Source organism: Marmota marmota, unplaced genomic scaffold (genome assembly GCF_001458135.2).
Source record: "Marmota marmota marmota unplaced genomic scaffold, marMar, whole genome shotgun sequence".
Lineage (NCBI taxonomy): Eukaryota > Metazoa > Chordata > Mammalia > Rodentia > Sciuridae > Marmota > Marmota marmota.
In genome coordinates, this window is record NW_025999842.1 from 68,123,963 (window position 1) to 68,149,827 (window position 25,865).

At 38.6% G+C, this 25,865-nt stretch overlaps 1 protein-coding gene across 6 annotated transcripts in view; it reads right to left on the minus strand.

The window, feature by feature from the left end:
* Nucleotides 1-25,865, minus strand: part of Ipcef1 (interaction protein for cytohesin exchange factors 1) — a 155,490-nt gene that overhangs the window by 103,391 nt on the left and 26,234 nt on the right. For 2 of the 6 annotated variants that reach the window (XM_048800187.1, XM_048800170.1), the window contains exon 2: nucleotides 20,331-20,424. The exons of the other annotated variants lie outside the window; for them this stretch is intronic. The gene's annotated coding sequence lies outside the window, so the exon portion shown is untranslated. The remainder of the gene's footprint in view (nucleotides 1-20,330; nucleotides 20,425-25,865) is intronic. 6 annotated transcript variants of the gene reach the window in all.

Here is a 25,865-nt window from a genome sequence, read left to right on the forward strand (position 1 = left end):
TTGGAATGAAAGAGAAATTTAAAAGCCCCGAGCAATGAATGTGACATTACTGTCCTGTCCAGTATCCAATTTCATAGAGAAGCAGGAACAGGATCCTGAAAAATACCCAGAGAAGGAACTGAACTCTCTTTTCAATGTTCACAGAGTTCTTCAAGTATAACATTATTTTCTTTTGAATTGGCATATTATGCACCCCCTTAAAGGAAAGATCTATTCTTTAATCCTAGAAAAAGTATTATTCTCATCTTTCATCTGATTTAGGTTATAGGTTAAATGCAGCAAAGGCCGCCCCATCCATGATGATGATGCCCTAAATATTATAAACCATGGAAAGGCAGGGTGGTAGGAAGCACTTCAACTGTGAAGTCTTCAACAGAACATGCATCATTCTTCTCCCCACTAATCCTCAACAGACTCCTATTATCTTCAAATAACAATAAGAGGAGCTGCCTGCAGTTAATTTAATCACTGTAATTTCCTAAGAAATAAAGACTGATGTCTCTTGGAAATTATTCCAATTATATCTTGGAACATGAGTTCAAAACTGCTAAAATTACCACTTTCAATAATCTATTAACCTCCCCAAGGGTTATTAGTTAGTCTCACAATCTTCCTAAGGCAAAGAGTGATATAAGTGCCCACTTTTTTTTTATTCAATAAAAATTAAACTTTGTGACACAATTAATTTTCAAACTCTGCTCAAGTTCAACCCACTGCAGGTTTAAACTAACCCTTTTAAAATACATCCTGAAGAGCAATTTCTCCGCTAAGAAACAAAATAGATCCAAATGCATTTAATCATACCACATAAACCCGAACTGTGTAATCACCCGAAAATAAGTAGAAGATAAGTTGATGGGGAAGGAAACTCACAAAAGCATCAGTGATAAGAGGTAACAGCAGAAATGGATTTGCTCTGGTTGAAATTTAATCTGTGCTCAGTCCTGGACATGTATTATTCATCTCATTTTCACAAGAGCTATGTGAAATTGCTGTCATTACTGCCATCTTACAGTGCGTAGCACATCCAGTCGCTGCTGCTCTGACGACCCTGTGTGCCTTTGGACAGGTGCCACTCCACTGCTCACAGGTGGCTGTCTGTGCTGCCCCATCCTCCCCCAGACAGCCCCCAGCAAGCACCTCTTTCTGATTATTACTTGGAAGAGGACTTTCCACAGTGACACACACTTTCCTTTGAGCATAGCTTGAGGAACAGAAAGCAGAGAAGCGTCTGGGTCGCTGGCCTCTGCACCAGGAGCCCTGCCTGCTCCCACACGACAAGACTTCTTTGCTCATGTTGGCTTTGACTGGGGGCCTGGGCTCTCCCCTTAGCCCAGCCTCTTGGGGAACCTTCAATCCATCTGTCATGTCTGTGCATGTCTAAACCACAACTGCAGCAAAATTTTCCCCTTGTCCAGGGCTCCTGGGCCCAGACAACACACCTGTCATGCCTCAGAGCCCTTGAACTTTCTGATGGTGTCTAGCATTTCACCAACCTCTCTGTGTCAGCCCGGAGGCGGCCCTGCCCATGCACACAGACGTTTAGAAGTTGGTTGGCTATAGCCTGACCTAGACTCTCTTTCTTGACACAAAGTAATAGGTCCCAAATATCAGCTGTAGGAGCCAAAACTGATGACTCTCCAACTATTCAGTGTTTTGAGTTTAAGATGCTGTGATACAGTTGATGAGGATACAGCAAAGCACAGGGGGAAGGAAAGAACAGAAGAAGAGGGAGACAAGGGGCAAGGAGCCCTCTCCAGTGAGAGAGCTCAACCCCGTCATTGTGAGCTTTGAGCAGGCAGGGCAGACATGAAGAGGGGACCAGAGGAGGGGAACTGCCTGCCGTAAGAACATGGAAACCAGACGGGAGAGTGCTGGAAATAAAACTCACTTCTCAACTTTGCCTTTCCCTCTGTTTCTCTCTCCCATCTTGGAAGCCCCTTGGCCAGCCCCAAAGCTCCAGCACACTCACTGTATAATCTCCAAGGGGAGAGATTCTTAGTATCAACCACCCACAGCCAGGAAAAGCTTCCCCTCTGTACTGCTCCATGACCAAAATACAGTGTGTGGCACATGCAGTGCTGTCAACAGGGCATCCCAGGTTCAAAGCCAGCCTCAGCAACTTAGCGAGGCCCTAAGCAACTTACTGAGACCCTATCTCAAAATAAAAAATAAAACAGGCCGGGGATGTAGCTCAGTGGTTAAATGCCCCTGGGTTCCTGGGTTCAATCCAAGGTTCAAAAAAAAAAAAATGCTGCCAACATGAATACCAGCAGCAGTGGCTAAGGGTAAAGGTGAAATAGAAGATATTGAGAGGGCCCCATGTCACTGTCTTCGGTGTTAGTATTGATGAAAGGGAGGGATAGATTGGATACAGGTCCTAAATGCATGGTTTACAAGGACACAGTCCCCACTCTGCCCTGAGATTCAAAGTCACTACACTTCTAGTTGTTTGGTCCTTCTTTCATGGAGCAGACTCCCAATTCACCACTCTCCCATAGGCACATTTTTGGACCCAAATTTGATACAGGCACCTGTCAGTTGGTGCACAGTATTGAGCAAAGTGCATTCAGAGTTCAGTCACCAAGTCCTTGCTCTACAGGTGACCCCATCTGTAACTACAGCTGTTTTCCACTTGAGAAAATTAAGCTGTTTCAATATTTACAAATACACATTTGCATTGGTATAAAATGAAAAATGCAAAAGAGAAAAAGTAATGAAACAAAAATCATCCATCATCCCCAAAGCCACAGATTCCCACTCTTGACTCATTATATATTTTCTGCTCCATTTCTTCTGTTCATTTTGGAAAATGAGAAACATGGCAAGAAGTGTTCTGTATGTGTGTTTTTTTGTGTCTAATCTTAGAGCTCTGTAAGGCTGGGGATTATTGCTAATATTGGAGCTGTTTGACATGTCATATTTGAATCCTTTCATCAAGCAGAGATCCTGACATTCCATTTGCTTTATCAGGCCTGTGTGAGGGTTTGGACAGCACTCTCATGGGCAGAATGCCCTGGAGAGCATTCTTTTCTTATCTCAGTTGCTGAGCACATGGTCCCAGGGTGCAGAATAATGTGAAAATCCACATGTACATTCGCTGCCTTTGAAAACCAGCACATAACACCCAGAAGTGCTTTGGGGAATAAAACTAGTAACATTGTTGAGGTTCAGGGATTGGGGCTATTTCAAACACTTCATTGTTCAACATTTCTACATTCTTTTAAGAAAAGGCCATGTGGATGGCACCATGAAAACTGTTTAAGACTAAAAATTCGCCATTGGTAGGAAACTATAAGATGCAGGATCCTCAAACTCAATTTTAGAGAAATATAAGAACTTTTTCTAAGAAAAAAAATTGAGGCCACATCACAGGATATATTTTAATGAGCTTTCATATGCACACCACTTTGATTTAACGATTTCCCAAATTGTCCTCAAAATGTCCTTTTAGAGTTGATTTGTAGACAACCTCTTAATAAGTTAAACTAAATGTAAGCCAGCAGTATAACTTTAACTTTCCAAACATTTCATGAGTTATTAGTCAATTTCCAAACAAAAATTTCATGAGTTATTAGTCAATTATATAAACTCAAATCAAAAGGACATTTTTATTCGTCCATAGAAGAAACAGACTGTGCCTAGCAAAGTCGACTGAAAAAAAATAACTCCAGTCGGAGGAAGTCAAAGGAAACTCAGAGTAGTTGTCCTGAGAAGGAGGAAAAACAATAAAGGTCTTCATCTTTCCACGGAGAGTGAGCAGTTTTACTAAGGTCACCAACAGGAGTGTCGTGTGCACATGCACACAAATGAGCAAGTGAAGCCAAGGTGCCAGTGTTTCTGTTTGACACAGGACACCACCCAGAGCTCGCAGGGAATACTGCTATTTCTTTCACAGAAAGGCCATGAATCCCCTTGCCTTCAAATGCTGGTGTCAGGGTGAGCCTCGAGAGCCTATGGGAATCAGCCCTCAGGGGTGCTTTACTGAGTTGGTTGCCTGCCCTGCAGCCACCAAGGATGGAGGACAGGGGATGAATAGGGAGAGGGCTGCCGAGGACTGAGAAGCAGGGTAGCTCCACGCTGGTCAGTTTCATTCTGGAGTGCAGGACTTACTTTGATTCAAAGAAAGGGCTCAAAGCCTTTTAAATTCCGTCCCCTGCCCTTTGGAAAATCGTGAATTTCTACCCTTCTGATTGATTTTTCCAAAGTTTAAATTTTGTGCCTAATTTTTTTTTTAATTCATCAGTTGGCTTATGACTTAAAACATGAAAACTCGTTTGTATAATTGTTATCAACAACTAAAACGAAAGTCAGCTCACTTTCCAAGTTCACAGGCATGGAGGAGGGCATTTCTCCCAATCCTATGTATGGGGATTCGTATTCCCTTCAAGAAAAAAAAAGAACAAATATTCTCTATCTTTATGCAAAATAAAATTCAGGTTTGGCCTCTTTGTGGGTAAAATCCAAAGCAGAGGAAGTCTCAGGTTAAACATAAGAGAGTTTTCCTACTTATTAAAATTCCTCAACTGAGCCTCTGAAAGAATTTATTTTCCATTTATTTAAATATAAGTATTAGGACTGGGGAGGTAGCTCAGTGGCAGAGCACTTGCCTAGCATGTGGAAGGCTCTGAATTCAATCCCCAGCAGATGGATAGATGATTGATAGATGATTGATTGATTAGTAGATGATAGATATAGATAAGATAGTGGATAGGTGATAGATGAATCTATTAAAAGATATAGATTTGTTTTCCCTTCAGCAAGAAAAATAGAGCCGCCTACACACACACACACACACACACACACACACATCACACATCACATCACACTCAGTGAAACACATACCCTTCACACTTCCCATGGGCTTTGAAGAGGCAGATGTTTCATGCTTCTTAGCCCCTTGGATGACATCAACAGATACTCTACTTTTGTAGGTAATAAAATACAATTCTGACATTTGAAAAGAAGAGGTTTTATTATTATGAGCTAGAAGGGGCTCGAATGGAGAAGTGGCCTTGACACTTGACCACTGAAAGAAGGAACTGCAAACCAACTATCCTTAACCCAAAATAATCATCTTTGTTAGACTCAGCTCCACATTTAAGTATCATATAATCAATAATCCATAAAAGGAGTCAAGTCAGCCACTTCCAAAGCATATGTTTTGCAGTCAATCGTCTTGGGGAATACACCAGAAAGTGACATAAATTACAATTCAAATAATCCACTGTTTGCTGTGGTGAGAGTTTTATACTTGAAATTAGCACATGGTTCTGTTTAAATTTTCCAGGTTAAAATTACTGTAATCACAGTCCACGGTCCATGTGCCTTAGTCCATTTTCTGTTGCTATAACCAAATACTACAGGTTGAGTAGTTTATAAACAATAGAAGTGTATTTGGCTCAGGGTTTTGGAGGCTGGGAAGTCCAAGAGCATTGCACTGGCATTGATGAGGGCCTTCGTGCTACATCATAACATGGTGGAAGGGACAAGTGAGCATGTACAAGCAGAGGGAAAACAGGTTCTCCCATTCTTTTTGGCAGGAACTCACTCTTGGGATAACTAATCCATTCTGAATAAAATAGCATTAATCTGCTTAAGAGGGCAGAGCACTCATGACCTACCCACCTCTTAAAGGTCCTACCTCTCAGTGCTGTTACAACAGCAATTAAATCTCAACATGAGTGTGGGAGGGACAGTTAACCACAGCACTGTGGCATTCAGCACCCTTTTGTCTGTGAACATAAATCCCCAACTGTTCCAAGTGATGCTTTGTCATTCTGATTGAATGTGTTCTGAGATATTTTTTCTCTTAGGACCTTATGACAATACCATACCCCAAAATTGGGAATTAATGAGATCTTTCCAGAAGAGAACATCCACTCCCATTGAATACAAACTTTGAAAATTTTGTAATGAAATGCTCTCTCTTCCTTTTATCTGGGCCTTGCTCTCTTGAGCCTGCATCATAAGGAACCTAACTAAAGGGTTGCTTGGAGGGGGTGTGCAGATGGTGGCAGCCTTGTGGAGGCAGCCCTTGGAGTAGACTGGGAGACAGGAAAAGAGAGACTCACTGGGGAGTGCACTGGGGCCTATGGTCCTGAGAGCAGGTGTGTCTAGAGAGGGAGGTAGACTTGTTTAGTATTATTCCTGCAGTCTCTCCCTTGTGTAGACATTGCCAGGGTACCAATTCACACAGAATAGTCACATGGTGGCCCAGACCCAGAGGTCCTATTACAATATGAACAGATCTCACATTTCCCAACCCTGGAAACCTGTGGATGATGGGATCAAAACAAGGTTTGGTACAGTCCCAGAAACAAGTTTAGAGAAAACCCTTCCAAATTTTAAAGCTTTATAGTTGAAAACAATAAGAAACAAATCATAAGAATTTATATGACCAGTAATAAATTATGAAGCCAAGACAAGTCTTTCTAAACAAATTGATCAAAAAGAAAAACAACTCTCATCAACTACAGTAAAGACTGGATTATCTTCCATGTTCTCTACAGAATATGATATGAAGAGGCTACCAAAAAGCATGCAACAAAAAGTGAAACTATTTTAGGGATGTGTTAGTTTAAAATTACATTATTTTTCTGGATAATATGCTGTTTATAGTATTGTTCAGCATTTTAAAACTAGAAATGTGTTGTCGTTTCTGTCATGTCTCTTAAATATTATTTCTTAGAACTCACTATTTATCATTTTATATCATTTTTCTTAGAGAAGGGATCCTTACCCCAAATTGTGTAAGTTTCAGGTCCCACAAAATCTAAATGAACCCTGGTAATCCCTGACCCCTCATGTTCCAGCACAGGCTCAGTAGGGAAGTGGAGAGTCAGGGATTTGGAGGCAGTGTGCATATTTGGGTTTTCGTCCCTGGGGCCGCGGAATGGTGCAGCCAGGGATCTGTGACATCTCCCATGAGTCGTGAGAATCTTGGGCACAAGAGTTGAGGATACGTGATCCAAGCACCCCTCCAACCTTGACTTTTTATCCTGGTGTTTTGCTAAATGTGCAAGTGGGCTTCCTGTTCCCTGGGTTATTTAAGGGTTAGCTTAATCTGCAGCCTAGAATTGCAGAATTTGCCAGAAGCATTAAATCCAACTAACTGGTGCTCAGCCCGTGTCAAACAATAAGTTATAATATTTATAAAATATGTTTAGACATGCTTATTACTCTATATTCCAGAGTTAGTTACTAAGACCTAGAGGGTGGAGAGTTCTGTGATCCTGGAAATTCTGTGCAGAATTTAATATGATGTCTTCTTATAGCTTTCATCATGATTTCAAATTAGTCCCTGACCTATAGATTAAAAATCACTAATCTACATTTCAAGATTAAGTACCCCCAAGGAGGTGGTACTAAAAAATTAGTAAATAAATGAAGAAATTAATACCTTATACTCCCCCTAAAAAGTAATCCTAGTCCAGGGGTCCTTAATTTGGGATTCGTGAAGACCTTCAAGGTGCCTGAAAACAGAATCCAGGAAATCTGTACATTTAGATGGAAAAAATATATCTTTATTTTCACTGATCTCTGCATGAAACTTAGCATTGCTTTCAAATATAAATAATGGCAACAAACCACTATTTATATTTGTATGGTATTAGCTGTATCTATGTATTTATTTCCCACAGAAATCCCTGGTATCTTCATCTCACACTGTGGTTGTTTGCAACTATCTCAAAATATAATTTACACTTGGCCTTGGCATTCATATGTCACTAGGCTTGCAGCTAGATTATGCTTTTTAGTGTTAATAAAAAAGCACAGATAACACTATATTACAAATTGTTTTATATTTTAATAACTATTTTTACACAGTTGATTTTCTTGTAATCATTTGTCTTTTGCTTTATGAATTGAAAAATACTATTTAGTTAGGGATCTAGAGATTTCCTCAAACTTCCAACAGCACCAAAGAAAATTCTGGCAAATATGATTTAGGTAGAATCTTTACAGAGAGCTTGCAAAGATCTTATTGAGATCTCTACTGGGCTTAGGAATGAGGGTTCCCCTTTCACAGAGAGTAGCAAGATCCCAAAATAAAAGGGAATGTCCAAGCTGTAGAGTCTTCTGGACCCTTTGACAATGAAATGTCAAAAGCAACACATAGCGTGAAATTTTCACTTCCTAAGTTTGCATTTGCAACTTCTGAAAAGAGATTTGATAGCGTTGGGAAACTTTGGTCAACATTTCCATTACAGAGAGAGAAAAAAAACACACATTGACTGAACATTTTAAATGTCTATTAATTATAAAGCAGTAAATTTGGTTCCATCATTTTAAGTCTCTATTTTGCGAATTATCTAAGTCCCTTCCTTGAATTTTTTTTCTCTTTTGTATGTCAGGCTTATTTTGCATTTTTATCAGACTTTCTGACACTTCTAACATAGCTGGAGTAGGGAAAAAATAAGGAAGTAAAACAAAAGCCTGTCAGCATGATTGCTTAACACACTGAAATAGTATTTTTAGTTACAGCTGTCTCCGTTAGGACCTGGGACAAGGTGTTCATGTGCTTATGTGGATGAGTTGGTGTGGGTAGTTGGAGACAAAATGTATATATGCTGAGACCACCCGGGAAGGCCATGGGCCAGGCCCACGTTCTCCAAGGTTAGCTGTTCTGAGGTCACGAGAGGAAGCAAGAACCAACTGAGAGGTTTTCTCCCCTTACCACCACCCCACACTGCAGGAGAAGTGGCAGGGAGAGTGAGCACACTCATGGGGTAAACTCACAGACAGGATCTCAATCCTCACAGGCACCCTGCGTCCCCAAAGTCCCACCACTAGTAGGAAGCCTGGGTGATTCCTGAAATGAAGGCCTTTCTCGTCTTTCTTCTTCAGGCCAACAGGAGACTTTCATCCCTGGTCACCGACCCCGTTCCAGTGAAGGTGGTGATTGGACCTTAAGGTTCCTGGTTAAATAATAATGCACCAGAGTATAGGCTATCCTCTAAATATGTACAGCATTTTGCATAACTAATGAGTTTTCCAGATGGCTGCCTTCCTATCACTGTAAGCGATGACAGGTTTCCATACTGGTTACTTTGGATAACTGAATATGTTATAAACGTGCTATAAACCTCCTATCTACTTGGAAAAGTAGCCTGAATTAGCTTAACTGTATATCAGTGACTCTAGCTTAACAATAAAAACTCCACTTTCTCGCTTGGTGTGGTACAAGAGTGACCCCTAGGATCCCCCTTTGACCATATTCTAAGTTGATGGTGGAGATTTTGGGGTTGCTAAGCTACTTGTTCTATTTTTTCTCTAATCCTTTCCTGTCAGACCTGACTTCTTACTGTTCTTAGCAATCCTAATGACAAGTTGATTTGTAAATCAGAAGAACATTCATAAATAGATTCTAAGTGAGGGCTCAAGAACATTTTGAGTGGAATAAGAAATGTGCTGTGTGCAATTTACTCTCTCCATTCTCAGAGCTGTGCCGAGTTCTGATTTTCTGCCCTATACGAGGTGTGTGCATTTGTTACATCAATAACTTCCCAATAAAGGAGACTCCATGACCCTGGGATTTCTGCAGAAATCACCCAGGGAGGCCTCCTTGTTCTCACGTGTAGATACCAACACAAAGAAATGCCTATTCCAGATTCCAGCTTTTGAGTCAAAATTCCATTATTGAGTTGAAATCTCTTGAAGCCCATAACTGAAATGCTGTGGACTGTGACTCCACAACCACTAGATTCTGCCATCAGAAATCTCTGAGTCACACACTTGTTTTCACCATGGCAGAAAACCACATTTCCCCACTTCCTCTTCCACCTGAGCTTTATTTGTTTCATTTACTCGTAACCACACGATTGGTAGAGTGACCATCGACGCATATTGAAATCCTTCTCTGCCTTCAGCTAACTGAGGGACTTTGGGGAAACTCACATTCTCTCCAAATCTCAGGTTTTTTCATCCAAATGTGAATATATGGGCCTGTGTGTTTGTAAGAATAATGTGACATCATCTCGTGAATTTACACAGTTGACATCAGGCACTTAGTAGATGCTTAATAATTATTTGTTTCCTATCACTTTCGATCTTTTTTCATTTTTCTGTTTATGATTCTGTCACACCCAAAAACGTAGATCATCTTCTATGTAAATAATTATCCCCTTTAGTGAGGCATGGTTGATCAGCCCACCAACTGCAGGAAATCTTCCTAAGTCCCCACCAGAATCTGAGCACAGCTATAGGACACACTTTTCACACTGCTTTTTGATGCTGGGCATATGTGTTTGGCAGCCCTTAGGCCAAAAATTTCTATTTTATTTTCTGCTAAGTCACTCCATTTTAAATGATATAATATTGGGGAAATAAATGAAGGCAAGAATGGTTCACCTTCTTTTTCTTTCCTCACAATTGCTTTTTAAAATAACTAAAACCAAAAAAAAAAAAAAAAAGCAGGAATCTCATAATGTTTTTAAAAGTACTACCCTACTCCAAAATGAGCTCCTAGAACACATGCCAATGAGCAGCTTCACTCCGTGGAACAAGGAGACAGTATTTGTGCCATTTTTTTTTTCAGGCTTTGTGCATGTTGAGAATCCTCCCTGAACTCCCATTCTAAATTTTATGTGTGATGCCATTTAAAACCCTTGTAAATTTAGAATGAATCAGGCACCTTTGCATCCCCAACATGTAGCCCCTGACCGAAGACATTAGCAAATAATTTAAATGAAAAATATTCAAATGTCCTGAATGAAGTTTGCTTTCATGAAACTCATGATCTAGGACAGTTAATTATCTGGCTCAGAAGTCAGAAATCATGAAAAGCAAGAGGCCAAAATCATCCAATACATAGACATATCCAATTCCATAATCTAATCCATACCTATATCTCTGTTGACCTCCAGACAGCACTCTGACTCATAACATCTGTGTGGGAAATTTCCCAGGTACTTTTGGTTTTAGTTTGGGGGCCTTTTTCCCCCTGGAATTAGGGATTGAATCCAGGGGCATTTTACCTCTGAGCTACATTTTTATTTTTTATTTTGATATAGGATGTCGCTAAATTGCTGAAGCTAGCCTCCAATTTGTGATCCTCCTGCCTTGGCCTCCCAAGTCGCCGGGATTACATGCACTGTGCCCAGTTCCCTATCTTCAGTTTGGAAAAAGAAAGCCTCATCTGCATTTCTAGACCATATCAGTCTGAGTTTAAATCATGAGTAAACAAGTATTAAGGCTGGTGCCTCCCCACTCGTCCTCTACCTCATGCTACATGGTTAGGCATCTCTTACAGGAGAAAGGACCAACTGCAATTCTAGGCTACCTGGCTCCCTGACAAGCTGTATGCATTCTCTTGTCAGCTACTGCATCCACAAATCGGTGACTTTTCGAAGCATTGTTCCTGTACATTTCTCCATTTCCAAAAGCATCAATCAGCCCTCCCATCTTTATGCTTCTACCTGTATTTCTGCCTTAAGCTTTTTTTTATATTTATCCATTAACACATGTTTACTTTCCAGAACAATCTTTCACAAAAATGTGAAAGATGTCTCACTGGCTAAAAACATAAAATCTGCAGTAGTTCTGGGTCCCCACTGAACATTCTCAGGAAAATAGTCCATGAGGAGAAAATGGAAAACACACACACACACACACACACACACACAATGAAACCAGCCAAGAGAGGAACTACACTAACTTAAAAGTTAACCAAAGAAACTAAGTCAAGTTAAAAAACAAAAATAAACCAAAATCTCCAGTATTACAAATCATATCTCAATAATAACCCTGAATGTTAACAGCCTAAACTCATCAATCAAAAGACATAGACTGGAAGATTGGATTGTTTAAAAAGACCCAACAATACGCTGCCTTCAAGAGACTCACCTCATAGGCAAAGACACCCACAGACTGAGGGTGAAAGGTTGGGAAAAAGCACAACACTCACGTGGACTGTGGAAACAAACAGGGGTTTCTGTCTTCACATCAGATAAAGTGGACTTCAAGCCAAAATTAGTCAAAAGGAATAAAAAATGACATTTAATACTGCTTTTTGGAATCATATATCAACAAGACATAGCAATCATAAATATATATGCTTCATATGATGGAGAACCCACACACATCAAACAAACTCCTCTCAACTTCAACAATCAAATAAACCACGACACAGTAATACTAGATGACTTTAATATACCCCTCTCACCACTGGATAGAGCTTCCAAACAAAAACTAAACAAAAAAACTACAGGAAGTAAATAATACAATCAATAATTTATATTTAATGGACATATATAGAGTATTTTATCCATCAATGAGTGTATACACTTTCTTCTTAGCAGCACATGGATCCTTCTCTAAAATAGACCATTTATTATGCCACAAAACAAGTCTTAGCAAATAAAATAAAATAAAAATACTAGTGGGCATTCTATTAGATCATAAGGGAATGAAACAAGAAATCAATGATAAAATAAAAAATAGAAGCTACTCCAACATCTGGAGATTAAATAACATGCTATTGAATGACAAATGGATAGCAGAAGAAATCAAGGAGGAAATAAGAAAATACTTAGGAGTAAATGAAAACACCATTACAACCTATCAAAATCTCTGGGACACTATGAAGGCATTGCTAAGAGGAAAGTTCATTGAATTGAGCTCATTTATTAAAAGAACAAAATTAGAAATGTTTTTACAAATTTATACTCAAATAAAATAGAAAATTTCAAAGACATAGACAAATTTCTAGAGACATATGATCTACCCAAACTGATTCAGAAAAACATACACAATTTAAACAGATCAACTTTAAGCAAGAAAACAGAAGATGCCATCAAAAGCCTACCAACCAAGAAAAGCACAGGACCAGATGGAATCTCGGCCAAGTTCTATAAGACGTTCTAAAAAGAATTAACACCAATACTCCTCAAAGTATTCCTCAAAGTATTCCTTCATCCTATGAAGCTAGTATCACTGTGATACCAAAACCAGACAAAGACACATCAAGGAAAGAAAACTTCAGACCAATATCCCTGATGAACATAGATGCAAAAATTCTCGATAAAATTCTGGCAAATCATATACAAAAACATATCAGGAAAATAGAGCACCACAATCAAGTGGGGTTCATCGGGATGCAAGTTTGATTCAACATCCAGAAATCAATAAACGTAATTCATCACATCAATAGACTTAAAGACAAGAATCATATGATTATCTCGATAGACGCAGAAAAAGCATTCAACAAACTACAGCAGCTCTTCATGTTCAAAACACTAGAAAAACTAGGAATAGTAGGAACATACTTCAACATTGCAAAAGCTATCTGTGCTAAACCCAAGGCCAACATCATTCTAAATGGAGAAAAATTGAAAGCATCCCCCCTAAAAACTGGAACAAGACAGGGATGCCCTCTTTCACCACTTCTATTCAACCTCGTCCTTGAAACTCCATTACAACCATCAAGAGGATCCAACCTCCCTGTCCACCCTCTGACCCCTGCTGCCCTCTAACTCTAGGAAGCTCCCTACATCAGTCCAACTCACACCCTCAGTACCTGTCTTTCCTCATTATTCACTAAAACTTACTCTCTGCCTTCTAACAAGAATCCACCTCTTCATTTTCTCGTCCAAACTTATTTCCACTAATCTCCTAAAAATATAGAATTTTAGAGTCAAAATCACCTGAGGTCGCAGTCCAGTAGGCAGCGCACGCCCCTCATTTTTGGACAGTCAAGAGGCTAGGGCCCAGAGATGGCTCCCGGCGCCTCTATCAGAAGCCTCTCAGGTCCACACAAGCGCTCCAAGGGCCCTCTGGAGGGCACGGCTGCAGCCAGGGAAGGAAGCCCAGGAGGGGACTACAGCGTCACCAGCACAGCCTGGGCCGAGGCCTGAACACGCACATATGACCACCTCCCAAACCAACCACACAGCTCAAGCGCCTCCTCTGCTCAAAGTCATGATCCAACCGGCACCAACCTCACGTTGAGGCCTAGGCCTGTTTAACTTTTCCCCTCTGTCCCCTGCTCCCCTCACCTGCAGACACCAATTCCAACTTGTATTCACGCCCACCTGGGTATGTTATTTCACATGGACGGTTGTTTTCATTTGCTGGGGCTACCACCAAAGACCACAGAATGGGTCGCCTTTAAAACAGAAATGCATTTTCCCACAAATCTGAAGACCAGTGTCCAACATCAAGGTGCTAGCAGGATTAAATGAGGATCCACAGTACCTCATTGCTTTAAATTAATTACTTTTTTTTTTTAACTTCTGGGCAATTTTGGATTTTTTTTAAATTTTTATTATTGGTTGTTCAAAACATTACAAAGCTCTTGACATATCATATTTCATACATTTAATTTAAGTGGGTTATGAACTCCCATTTTTACCCCGTATACAGATGGCAGAATCACATCAGTTACACATCCACTGTTTTACATATTGCCATACTAGTGTCTGATGTATTCTGCTGCCTTTCCTATCCTCTACTATCCCCCCTCCCCTCCCCTCCCATCTTCTCTCTCTACCCCATCTACTATAATTCATTTCTCCCCCTTGTTTTTTTTTCCTTTCCCCTCACTTCCTCTTATATGTAATTTTGTATAACAATGAGGGTCTCCTTCCATTTCCATGCAATTTCCCTTCTCTCTCCCTTTCCCTCCCACCTCTCGTCCCTGTTTAATGTTAATCTTCTTCTCATGCTCTTCCTCCCTGCTCTGTTTCTTGGGTACTGGGGGTTAGGACTTCAACATATGAATTTTGGAAGGATATAATTTGACCCATAACAAGGTTCTAGAACTCTACCTTCCACTTCTGTTATCCTTAACTCTCCACCCCCACCCAAGCAGAGCAATCTTTCAACAAATTATAATTAAAATCACAGATACTAGACTATAAGGTGCAAGCTCTTTTTGCAGAACTATATTGAACATGAGAAGAATCTAGTTTTGCATTCCCTGTCTTCTTGGTAAGCTACACCCTGCTCTTTGCTTCAAACATTCATCAGAAATGACGTGAGTGAATGGTGATATCTGACTGCATTAGTCTCTTTCCCTGTGCTAAGGATCCCTCTTCAAGACCACCACATTCCCAAGTCAGCATCCTCACACCCCTCACTGATAAATGGCAACAAACACACAAACCAAACAGTCCCCACAGGATCTCACCATTGCAAGGAAGAAAGCACAAGGCTACTCAAGAGTTGTCACTTCATAAATAGAAATAGTTCTCCAGCAGCCTCCGCAACTTTCAGGAGAGAAGGCTGTAAAGAAAGCGTAGTGTATTGTGGAAAGAAACCAGAACAGGCAAGAAGAGCCAACAGTACAGCTTGCTCAGATCCTTTCTGAAATACTTCAAGGAAGGTTCCAAATTTAAATTTCTACCATTTAATTCAACTTACAAATCTGATCCAGAAGTCGTCAGCCTTCTTCTGAAAAGCCATGGGGATTTCATAGCAAACAAAAAATAAGGCATATTTCATGCTTACTTCAGAAATCCTAAGAAAAGATAATATTCCTTCTTGCAATGTCTATCTTTGCTGTTTAATAGGAAAAAAAGTTATATTAACTAATAAAACTAGCTGTTACTTTGTGTGGCTTTGAGGTGAGTTTTACCTGAAAGTAGGGATATAACTAATCAATAATGCATGTTGAAGGATTGTAAAAGAATCATAACACAATGAGGTGGTAACACACATTTGCAACTTCTAGATTATTCATAAGGCATCAATATCTGCATATGTCTTGATTTGTTGTCAGTTTTACAGTATGAGTTTGTTTGTTTGTTTTGTTTTAATTTAAAATAGGCATGAGTGGGTGTGATGTCTGCAACTCCAGAGCAGGTAGGCATTAAAAAATGGACCACAGAGTCTCCTGTGGCTCTCAGTTTACAAGTATAAATATGCACGTGATTAAAAAAAAAAAAAAAGGAACTCCCCTACAAACACGCCCAGTCATCTTACATGAAGAAACTTTTGTAAAGGCAGATATGAGGAACAGGTCAATGTTTGCCACAATAAGTTGTCTCTGTTAAACAACATGATTTCTAAAAAAGAAGAAAACTAACACCGAACTATTTTGTATTTAGTAGCCCCTCTCTGTCTTTCTGGGGAACTCTCCCTGAACTCTCTTACTGCCTTGAACTACCCATTACGTGGCCTCAGAAATCCAAAAACTTCTCATTATAGCCTTGCTACTGTCACAAATTTGGATATGTTTGCATAAGTAGAATCAATGTCTTTCCCCCATTCAATAGTAGCTGAGTCCACCATTTAATCCTTAGCACGGTACCTGAGATGTAAAAGGAGCTCACTAACATATGTATAATGACACCTAGCTAACAAAACAAACCAACAATTCTTTCTGCTTTCACCCATCTTTCATTCAACCACCTACCTTCCTGCACAGAGAAGTTAGAGATTTTCATTATGTACGTTGTGGTTTGAATCTGGAATGCCCCACAAAAGCTCACATGTTGAAAGCATGGTTTCCCAGTGCACCAAGGTTCACAGGTGAGGTTTTTTAGGCAATAATTAGATCATGAGGGCTCAACCACATCAGTGGATTAATCCATTAAATGGATTAATATGGTGATAGCTGAAAGAACTACTGAAAGGCAAAACCTATTTGGAGGAAGTAGGTCACAGGGGGCGTGCCCCAGCCCCTTCACCTCTTTCTCTCTACTTTCTGGTTATTATGAACTGAGTGGCTTTCCTCCACCACACCCTTCTGCCATGAGGTTTCCTTGGAGCCTCTGGCTATGAGCTGAATCCCCTGAAACTGTGAGTCAAAATAAACTTTCCCTCCTTTATTTAGTTCTTGTCAGGTATTTTGGTCACAGCAACACAAAGTCAACTCACAAATATACCTGCCACTCTTTCTTTTGAAACCCAGGCCCTCCACCATGTTTGGGAGCTACCCTCCTCTCAGTTCTTCAGAGAAGGCATGTTTATTGTTCTTCTCTGTCCCGTATGTAATCCCTCTCTGCTCTTCCCCTTCAACCCATAATCATTCTTAAGTTCCACCCACCTTTTTAAAAAGTCCTTAGATCTCCTTTATTCATTGCTCATTTTTTAACTTTTCCAATCAAGCTCCGTGAAAGAAGTCTCCAGTTCTCACCATGTACACAGTTCTTCATGACCTGCAAGTGGACATGAGCTCAGCTGAACTGAGATATTCATATCAAAACTGCCAGGCATTGTCTTCTCCATTCAATGGCACATTCCATTCCTTTCCTCCTAACCTCGAGGATCCCATCTTAATATTCCCTTAATATTCGGGATCCAACTTTCTCTCAGTCTTCTTTCAAACATTCTTCCGTCTCAGACTCCTTGCTCCCTCATCTCTTTTAATCCTTTTAATACTGGTGTTCCCTGGTCTCCTACTCATGTTTTCACCTTCTCATACGACATTTTATTTAACTATCACTAATACCTATATCTCTAAATCTACATTTGAATCACAAAACAAGCTCCAGAGCAAATTGCCCACTGACCATCCTTCAACACCATGTAGCATAGTTTCCTAAACAAATAAAAAGAAGGCGAAAAAAGTGCTCATCATCTTTCCTCACAAACTTGTTCTGAAAATGAATAACCCAATTTTAAAACGAGCAAAGGATCTGAAGACATTTCTCAAAAGTTTAGACATACAAATAGCCAACAGGTATATGAAAAAGTGATCAACATCACCAATCATCAGGGAAAGCAAATTAAAACTACAGTGAGATATCACTTCTCACCTGTTAGAATGGCTTATCAAAAAACAAAAAAAAAATTTTCAAGTGTGGAGGAAGGTGTAGGGAAAAAAAGGAACACTTGTCTACTGTTGGTGGGAATGTAAATTAGCACATCTTTTTTTTTTTTTTTGGTGAACCTCTATATAGAACTGGAATACTACATATGACCTGCTGTAGAACTGCCATATGACCCAGCAATACCACTACAGAGCATACAGCCAACGGATGGGAAAACGGTATGTCAAAGAGATATCTGCCCTCCCAAGTCTGCAGCATTGTTCACAATACCCAAGTAGTGGAATCAAACTGAGTGTCCTCCAATGAATGGATAGACAAAGAAAATGTGATGTATATACACAATGAAATACTGTCTAGCCTTTAAAGGGGAGATTCTGTCATCTGCAACAACATGGACGAAGCTGAAGGATATTATATTAAGTGAAATAAGCCAGGTTATTTTCACAGAAAAGCAAACACTACGTGATGTCACTAATCTGTGGAATCAAATAAAGTCGAACTCAGAGAAGCAGAGAGTAAACCAGTGGTCACCAGAGGCTGGGAACAAGGGGAGGGAGGATTGTGGAGATGGTGGCAATGGATAGAAAATTTCTATTAAGCAAGAAGAATCAACTGGATGAGCTCAAGAGACCCACTTACACCATGTTGGCCATAGTTAGTGACAATGACTTGCATACTTGAAAATTGCTCGGAGAGTAGATTTTAAGTGTTCTCATTACAAATAAATGGCATGTGAAGTAATACATATTTTAATTAACTTCAATTAGCTATTCCATATGTAAACAGATTTAAAAGCATCATGTTGTACACCATAAATATACACAATTTTATCTGGGAATTAAAAATAAAGAAAGAATAATTTTTAAGAACTTGTTCTCAGACCTCACGTTGACAACTGATACCACTGATCTACCCTGTCACCTAATCTGACATTTCCTTAATTTCTCCATTTTCCACATTATCACTAATTTGTATATTCCTTTCTAAATATTAAAAAAAATGTACAATTAAGTAGGAAAAGTTTTCTTTCTTTCTGTTTTTTTTCCCATGGTGTTGGCACTGAACCCAAGGCATTGCACACTTAGGCAATCACTCTACCACTGATCCACAGCCCCAGCCCAATATGTCTTCTTTAAACTACTTTAAGTGTATATTTTTATTTACCTTGTATCAACAAATAGATAACATGCAAACCCCTTAGAGAATCTAAGGAAGAGTTAGATAGTATTTAAATTTAGATGTGTGTAAATTTTGCCCCTAGAATGTGTTTAAAAGCTAGAAAGGTCTATTCTATTGAATATCTGAAACATTTTCCTTCTCTATTTGCCTATATTACAGTATCTATTGAAGAAATATGGTTTAGATTAATCCCAATTTGTTTTCAACCCAATCCCCATTCTAGGAAATGAGAAGATATAACTAAGATAGAGAGATAGAGATAGGGATAGAGATGGAGATAGAGATAGAGATAGAGACAGAGATAGATAGATAGATAGATAGATAGATTATATATATATATATATATATGACAAGAAACACTATGGAGTAAAACTTTATTTCCTGATTCTCTTTCTGCATCTGCACCCCAGGTCCTTTGCCACTTCACCTGATGCTTCCTTTGGCATTGAAAAAGGAGTTGACACTGCTTCTTGACTCATAATCACAGTATCATGTTCACTTGGACACTTTTTAACAAAGGATTTGATCTGATTTCATTTTCATCATAAAAAAACAAGTCCTTAGACTATTATTGGCTCCTCTTAGAGTTAAGAAACTAAGAATAGAGTTAGGGAGAAATGCTCAAAGTAAATGGCTAGGGAAAAATCAAACTCCGTACTGTGTCTCTGTGCCCAGCAATTCTTCCGCATGTTGGAAAGATTAAAGAGATGGTCATAGGTCTACGAGTTTGAGCCAATCAATAGAACTACAAGGAATCTGCAAACTTATGTGTGCGCGCGCATGCACGTGCATTCCCAGCAAAGACGCTAGGGACAAATGAATCAAAGAAAAGGCCTATCTACCTGGAAAACCTTTTTCTGTTTTCTTATAATTTCTTTAAACCTCTCCTTCCTCTTGTGTTTCTTTCTCTAATCTTAGTACCCTAAGATTTCCTTGCCTCTTCTAACATTAAAGGAAAGCTCAGAAATGTGCTGATTACTGCTTCTCTTTGAATTTTCCCTATCTCTTGATCATCTCACCAGTGGATCTCAAGTCTTTACTCGAAAATTGCAACATTCTAAACAGCATTCATTTTTGTAAAAGGCAAAATAAGATAAGATCAAAGCCATGTAAAAACAAATTCTTGAGAGTGTTTTTTAATCCCTAAAGGTCTCAGGAATAAGCTTTCATAGAAATGTATGAAGACATGAATTGACAAGAACATACTTTATATACAGAGATAAGAAAAATTGTGCTCCATATGTGTAATAAGAATTGTAATGTATTCCACTGTCATGTATTTTAAAAATAAAATCAATTAAAATTTTTTTAAAAAAAGAAATGGGTTCCTTTCCCTTCAGATCCCCATCTACCTTGAAATTGCGCCTTCAACAACTGTCTTCTCCCTAAGGGACTGACACATGGAGAACGTGGGCAGTGAATGTTGTGGCTCACCCTTGCACCCTGAGCACTCAGTCGCTGTGATGCTCAGCCAATACTTCAGGACTGTTCTACGAGGCTGGAACAAATCACTTCCAAATACGACATCCTGCAGGGAAAGACGAAACACAGAAGCAATGTGGTAGAAATCAGACGATCTTCCAATTATGAAGCCAACAGTTTTCTCCAATAACTTGTTAATGTAAATAAACTGATCCCCAGCATGGAATTGGGTGAAAGGATTTTATTTTTAATATAGTTATAAAGCATAAGATAAGATGAAGAACGAGGACAAACAACTCCAAGTCTATATCTTCTGTGGCAAGGATCACAGATGGGAGCGGATCATATCCCCCATTGATGAAAATAGCATCCCAAGTCCCTTTTTTATCTATCTCAAACCCCATTTGAGCTCTGGCAGATTCCTTCCTCCTCCTTCTGGTGCCCTTAGTGGAGTGAGAAAGATTGCTAATTGACTCAAAGGTGAATTAAGTGAAGAAATAACTTCAGACCAGTAAACATATATTTTCATTTCAGATGCTTAGGCATAAACACAATCCATTTCCCCACCCACTTTCTCATCGTGTGTGAAAACTGCTCTACAATCTCTGATAAAAGAGTGTATTTTGTTGAAACAAGAGAGGGTTGTATACCCAAATGGATATGTATATTGGTCTTCAAATAAAGCCATCTTTTGAGCATCATGTTTTTGAAAGAATATGTATGATCCCAGGATATTTTCATAAGATGTGTCTATACTCAACCATATGGATGTTATCTACAAAATTAGGATGAAGTCTATGTTCCAAGATGAAAAAGGGTAAAAAGATAAGGGAGCTGGATGTGTTAATGGATAATTGTCACAAATTTCCACACACAGATGACCAGTTTCAAGAATTAGAATATATTTAGATATTAATAAAAATCCATATTGGAGATATATTTGCTATTTCAGAATGAATTTTGAATTTCACAATGTGTCTTTTCATAATTATAAATTTCTATTAAGAGTAGACCATATCAGATTTATTTTTGTATTACCATGGAGCCAAATATACTGTCTTTTGATTAAGTATGTCAATTAAATGAAAGAATATTGCTGCCAGTTTGGAAATGTCAGAATATAGAATTTCATTTAATGGAATACTTCTGTGTATTAGTAATATTATACTAATATATTAGTAATGTTATGCTAGTATAAGATTAACAAAATGAGTTAATAGTAACATTTGTGTGTATAGCACATAGCATATATTTTATAGAATTTTCATATATATTCATTCAATTAATTCCCAAAATAACCCTGTGAGGTAGACAGGGTTATAACTATATACCAGGAAAGGGTGGAGGAAACACTTCCAAACTATTTTTCCAAAACCAGAGAAGAAAATTATAAGAAAACAACATTATATGTAAATACTCCTCATACATACTAACAAAAAGTCTTAAAATATTAACAAGTAAAATCCAGTATCATATTAAAAGGCAACATATTCCAGAACACAATTTTATTTTAACTTTGAAAACTAATGATATAATTCTGCACACTGACAAAATAAAAGAGAATATGGCATGGGATCACCTTAGTAGATTCAGAAAAAAATAAATCTCAATGTTCATTCAAGATAAAATTGTAAAAAAAAATCAAAGCAAATTGTGAACAAGAGACTATCTTCAATTTGGAAAGTGTCGTCAGTTAGAGGCAACACCATGCTGAATGGTCAAAGACTGACCACTCATGTACCAGGTCAGCAACACCACAGGAAACTCACCCTTTCCATTGCTATTCACCACTGTTCTGATAGGCTGAGCTGGAGCAATAAAGCAAAATGAGTAAATAAAACATAAACATTATGGAGGAAGAAACCAGGGCTGGGTGTGCATCCCAGAGGTAGAATTCATGCCTAACATGCATGAGGTCCTGGGTTCAATCCTCAGAAGGTAGGTAGGATACCAAACACAGACATAGACAGATTATGGACACAGAAAAATCCAAAGACACTTACAATCTACTTAACTAATAATTGAGAACCACATGGATCTTATCTACAAAATTAGGATGAAGTCCTAATAATAATAGTAATGAATAATAATAGTAATGAACAAATGGAAAATGATACTTCAAAAACAACTCATTAGAATATCACAAAAATTATACAATATTTATGGATAAGCCTAGCAAAATATTTAAAACCTTTACCTAAAAACTGCAAAGTACAGCTAAGAAAAATCAACAGATCTATAGCAATAGTTGACGAGAGTGGTCAAGAGAGTGTAACAGTGGAACAAGGGGATATGAACAGGGAATAGAATAGAAGGAAGAGTTCAGGAATAGATGCATATGTTCATGTTCAATTGATTTTTAACAAAAGCACCAAAGTAAATCATAAAGAGAGGAGAAGTCTTTTCAATACTGCTACTGGAGATCAGCTCATCAAAAGTGGCATTAATAAAATGAGCAAGCCACAGACTGAGAGAAAAGATTCACAAAACATGAAATTCTTTATACACATACTGTGGCAAAAAACCTTATTCAGAATATAGAAACAATTTTACCAATTCAGTAATAAAGTGACAAATACACCAATTAAAAATGGGTGAATGACCTGAACAACACAAAAGATCTATGAATTGACAGTAAGCAACAAAATAGTGCTTAAATAGCAAACTATTAAGAAAATTTTTAAAAAAATGAGATACCAACTATAATCCAATATAGTGGAAAAGTTTTAAAAGATGTTGGTAAGACACTGAACAAACAGAACTCTCACACATTTCTGATGGGAGTGTAAAAGGCTGTAGCTTTTTTTTTTTTTAATTTTTGATGGTTTTGATCACCTCATTTCTGCTCTTTACTGTCTAACCCAAAGAAAGGAAAACACATATCTACACATGTATATGAATATAAATGGCGTCCTTTTTTAAAAAGAGTCTCATGCTGGAAATGACTAAAATGCCCATCAACAGAAACAGATTAAGAAATTGTGATGTACTTATATGGTAGAAAACAAATAGGAACCACTACGGATCACTTATGCAACAACGTAAGTTAATCTCACACACGTTACACTGAATGAAAGATGTCAGACCCAGAAGAGTACCTGACAAGAGATGCCATTGACATCGGTTCTAGAACAGGCAGGACTCATCTGTGGAGAAGAAATCAGAGCAGCAGTTGCCTCTGGTGAGAGGAGAGGGTGGTTGTGCCGACAGCCAGGGGCGGAGGGGAAGCCATCCACCTTGTGACAGCGTGGATTCCATAAACATGCATTTGCCAAAACTCAAAACCGAGGCACGTGTGACCTGTGCATTTCACTATATGAAGACCATACCTCAGTAAAGTACTTCCAAGCACAGAGAGCAAATACGTTTAAAAAGCAAAGAAATAAAATAGGGTAGAAGCACAACATAATGTGCTTCTAGTTTTAATGATCCATGTTTTCCATACGGCACACACCCAGTGTCAATCATGGTTTCTTGCCCCATTTGGCTCATAAACCAAAGCCAACTTCATCATCCAACGTCCACAGGCCCCAACAGAGTCTGTCTCAAACAGGACTAAAGTTCCCAGGAACCTTCAAGGACATATCTGAGTATGTGTGATTTTTAGCCTTATGTGCTGACTTTAGAATCTACTTGAGGATAAACTATGATTCCACTGTTATTTTGCCTTCATTAGGTAATAACCAATAAACCCAAGACTAAATTCCTATCACATTATTCTTAGCCCTCTGGTTATAATCAGATGCACTAATAGCACTTGCATGAAGTGTATCAAATTCTTCCTAATCTCTTCCCTTCCCTCTCCCTACCAAAAAACATGAGCTATTTATAAAACTCTCAGCCATCTTTTCATTTGGTTGTACTTATCTGGACTCAGAAGCCATGCATGGTAAATTTCAGACCTATAATTTGTGGCTTCCTGCTTCCAAGATTACCCCAGAGTCGTTCTCATGTGACTGTTTTTCTAGTTAAATATTTACACATATACACAGGGTACACAGGCAGTTCATATTTGACATGATTTAATAGCCACCTACATCTGTTTCTCATCATAACAAGACTGAAAAATGTGCCTACTAAACATATTTTAAATTTATTTGTCCAAAACATTGTTTCCATTCTCATTCTGAGACATTTTTTTTCTGTGTACAGGAAACAGAACTGGACTTTTTTCCTTCTCAGAATCTTGGCTTCAGGAATCTGTCTTACTACCCATCTTTACTTTCCAAGCCCAATCAAAGCATGTGTCATGTCTTATTTTTAACAATGTGTGAGAAGCACAAAATTTGGGGGAAACAGGAAAGGGGGAATGACATTCTATTTAAATGAAAAAAATCTCCAAAAGCAATGACGGACTTCAGATTTGATGGTTCAAGGTTAACAAGAGTACAAATGAGTCCACTCCATCCCGAGGTCAAAATGCCTGGAGTCTGCTTCCGGCTCAAGCATGGCCTTTCCAAATATAAAAACGAGAAAATTCTTGGCTTTTAAGAACTCCTATAATCACAAAATTACAAAAATCACAAAATTGCAATTGTGAAATCACAACTTACAACATGAATTCTCCCACTATCTAATAAAGGAGACCAGTGGTATTTTAGACTCTATCTTTTTTTTCCTAGAAATATAAAGCATAGTTAAATCATGAGAATATTCCATTCAGAACACTAATTTATAATAAGCTGATGTTGTCTGACTTTCAATTTTGTTTTGAGATTCAATCTACACATCTGTTTTCTTATGTTTATTCATGTGGTTTTCTAAGCAATAACAAAACAAAGTAAGAGAGAATGAAAACAAAAACAAAAACTTCCTGAGTGAATTATAAATCCAAGAAACTGACCATATTTCATTCTGTATCAAAGAAGAAAAAAAATCAAAGAAACAGTGGTTTTCAACTATTTCAACATGCATTTTACCAACTTGTGCCTAATTCAAGACCTTGCTGTGATTGTTCCTCATCCCTGTTTATCTTTCAGCCACTTTACAGCTCATTAGACTCCAAGAAAAAAGTAATTGGAGAAAATAAAAGGAGATGAGACTCCCACTGAGTGCAGCCCCAAGGAAAAGCTTTGTTTTCAAGAAGCTTAGAGAACTCAGCTCTGAAAAAGACTTTGGTGCATCTGAGAATTGACACAATCCCTCATAGTCTTACTTTCCATGATGCTGACTGAAAAGGGTGACTGGGTTTTAGGCATTTTATCTTTGGACTTTCTAGTTTATGAAATAATATGAGGATGATTCAGTCAGCTATTTCGCCACCGTGACTAAAAGACCTGACCAGAGCAACTGTAGAGGAGAAAGTTTATGTGAGGCTCACAGTTTCAGAGGTCTTAGTCCATAAAAGGCTGGCTACATTCTTTGGGACTTGGAGTGAGGCAGAACATCGTGGTGGAAGAGTATGGGAACAGGAAGCAGCTCACATGATGATCAGAGACCAGAGAGAAGGAGACTCTACTCCCCAGATACAAAACATATACCCCACAGCCACGCCCCCAATGAACCACCTCCTCCAGCCACACCCCACCTGCCTCCAGTCACCACTCA